Below are 3188 nucleotides of genomic sequence, written 5' to 3' on the forward strand. Positions count from 1 at the left end.
ATTTTGTATATTATTTCATTATTATTTTCTTTTTTAATAATTTCTTCTAACTGTTTTAACTTATAGTTTTTTAACTCCATTATTTTTTTGTTTTGCAGGTGAGATTAATTCAAACGGCTCTTTCGGATTATTTCCTTTATATGGATGGAGATATAAGTCTAATTCTTTTTGTCTTTCTTCAAAAAATGCTACTTGTTTTTCCCGATTTTGTACAAAATGTCTAATTTCATTTATTATTTCTAATTGATTAGTTCTAAGTTTTATATGGATATATTTATATTTATTATCTTTATTATTCTTTAACATATTTCATTAATTTGTTAAATTTATTTCTCCTACCTCATATACAGAATCCTTAATTTCAATATCTCCTTTCATCCTTTCACATATATATTTACTTTTTAATTTGAATATTAATTTCTAATATATTCAGTACAAGAAAATGCACATTTGGCGACCAAAATTGGCGACAAAAAAAAATTTAGTCCCAAAAGTTGTGAAATTGGCAACCAAAAATTTTTTTAGTTGGCAAAAGTATAATATTTAGCTACTAATTTTTTTTAGTCAGGATATATTAATTATTGACTACTAAAAAAAATTTAGTAGCTAAAAATACCAGAATTGGTGACAAAAAAATTATTTTAGTTGCCGTATGTTGAGTTTGGCTACTAAAACCAATTAGTCGTTGAATGGAAAATAAATAATTAGTTTTTATCTTTAGCAACTAAAAGTTTAGTCGCCAAAAACATATTTTCAGCGACAAAAAAATATTTTAGTTGCCGTATGTCGAGTTTTGTCTACTAAAATCATTTAGTTGCCGAATGGAAAATAAAAAAATATTTTTTATCTTTGGCGACCAAAAGTTTGGCCGCCAAAAACTTATTTTCAGTGACAAAAAAAAAATTTAGTTGCCGAATATCGAGTTTTGGCTACTAAAATCATTTAGTCGCCGAATAGAAATAAAAAAATATTTTTTATCTTTGGTGACCAATAGTTTGGTTGCCAAAAAACTAAAATATTTGGAGGGAGACATTTTAAATTTTGGACAATTTTATAAACTAATTGGCGACTAAAAATATTTAGTCGCTAATGGTATAATATATATATACTTGGTTTCCAAACCACAAACTAGTGCCCCTCTCTCTCTCTCTCTCTCTCTCTCTCCCCCTTTGCATCTCCTTTTCCACTGCTTCTCTCCCCTCTTTCTCTCACCACCGCTTCACCAGCCGCTCCTCAGCCACTTTTCCTCGCGGTTGTGGGCAACCGGACCACCGATTCACCTAGACTTGCCCTATTTTCTCTCTCTCTAAAATCTCTCTATATTCGTGTATCAGTCTATCCATCAACGGTTAGACTGATGTATGTATATATATATATATAGATATATGTATGTGTGTATGTGTGGATTTGCATGTGATTGTTAGGGTTTGGGAGATGTAGGGAATGTTGAATGATGGGAGAGAAGTTGTGGTGAAGAAGCTGTCGCAGAGCTCGAATCAGGGGAAGAATGAGTTCAAGAACGAGGCCAAGCTGTTGGCTCGCGTGTAGCACCGCAATGTTGTCAATTTATTGGGGTATTGTGCATGGTGTGGAGAAGCTTCTTGTGTATGAGTACGTAGCTAATGAGACCTTGGACAAGCTTCTCTTCAGTAAGTCCTCTTCTGCTTTGATCTTTTTTTTGGATGCAACACTCAGTTCTTATTTATGTAGAGTTGAAATTGGGACACCAAAATTGAATTTATGGTTGTTATAGTAGCAATTAGTGACAAGTTTATTGAATTTTAGCTGTCATGGTTAGTTGCCAATTGAATAAATAGGTACTAGGTAGATGTATTGAAATTTAAGATATTGAATATGGTATGTTTCATCTTTGTAAATGGAAGTTCTTCATTAAATTGTTGATGGTGTTACAGTACCACTCAGTGTTGCACTTTGCTAGACCTAGGGTGGTCTCAACTGCCTCATTCATATTCTCTGCATCTTAAAAAGAATCAAATCAGATGCTATGAGTATTTTTAAGAATCAAATCATCTTGAAGGAGTAGCCAATCGTTTCTTCCCTTACATTTGTGTTTTTTACTCAATTTTTTCCCCTAAAATGTTTTCCGCAAATATTTTATTGTATGGCTAAGGATGCTCTCTTCCAAATTTAATTATTTTCTCACTTTATGGGTGGAGGTCTTACCCTCCCCAAACCTTGTTTTATGTGATTGCCACATCATGGGGTGCAATTAATGATCCTAAGTTATAATTGTAGGTTTTGAGGTATGTAGAAGGTTTATGCTGGGTTTGCTGGTACTACTACCATGGTGTCTGCTCATGGCAATGGTCAGTTTTTTATTTATAATTTATTTTTACTTGTGTATTCAGGAAGGCAAATATTCCTTTGTGTTTGTATATAGATATTAGTAGTAGTAAATATGTCAATAATTTGTTTTTGTAAAGACATTATGGCCAAAGAAGAGGTTGTACACCCATATTATGCAATATGTATTGTGTGGATTGGATTAGAAAACAGAGGGTTTTGGCTTTGTGTCTAAATGGAAGTTAAGCAAAGCGTTCTACAGATGTGCACTTTTATAGGATCTTATTTTTAAGATAACATTGGGACTAGGCAGATATGAGCAGATGCCTAATCTCTATTCCACCACACAGATGATATATACACCTATTTAATTAAGGTGGCTTATGCTTTTTTATTAACAAAAAAAATTAAAAAAACTAAGGAGGTTTATGCTTGTTACTGTTTTATGTTGTGTAGATTGCTGCCCTTCTGCGTACTTGCATTTAAACTAAATGTCCTGTTTTTGCTTCAGGTTTTATCCATATCATTATGCTCCACTTGCTTCCGATCTAAATGGTCTAACTGATTTAGAAATAATATTTTTCCTGGGAGAGCCTTTAGGCCTTTCGACCAGCTAATGCGAACCTTGCCTGCTGTAAGGTCTGTATTACTTTCTCACTCTGTCTCTCTTTCTCTCTCTGCTGCTGCATCTAGTATTGTATGAGCTTATCTCTTTCATGTTACAGTTCTAGTGCTTTGCCTGAAGAGTACAGGAGATTGATGACTGATCCAGTATCATCGATCCAAGAATTCTACCCTTCTGGTTGTCTTACTTGAGTTTCATAGTTTTCTATTATTTCTTTTTGAACACATTTTTTTTTTCTGACACATGAATTTATAGCACA

General features: G+C 33.1%; 1 long non-coding RNA gene across 1 annotated transcript; it reads left to right on the forward strand.

The window, feature by feature from the left end:
• Nucleotides 1–1139: 1139 nt before the first annotated feature.
• On the forward strand, nt 1140–2950 carry LOC145806514 (uncharacterized). Its single transcript, XR_014349825.1, has 3 exons — nt 1140–1649; nt 2257–2327; nt 2816–2950. It is a non-coding gene; the product is annotated as an uncharacterized LOC145806514 (long non-coding RNA).
• The last annotated feature ends 238 nt before the right edge of the window (nt 2951–3188 follow it).

Source organism: Camellia sinensis, chromosome 13, assembly GCF_055761805.1.
Source record: "Camellia sinensis isolate YWXY chromosome 13, ASM5576180v1, whole genome shotgun sequence".
NCBI lineage: Eukaryota > Viridiplantae > Streptophyta > Magnoliopsida > Ericales > Theaceae > Camellia > Camellia sinensis.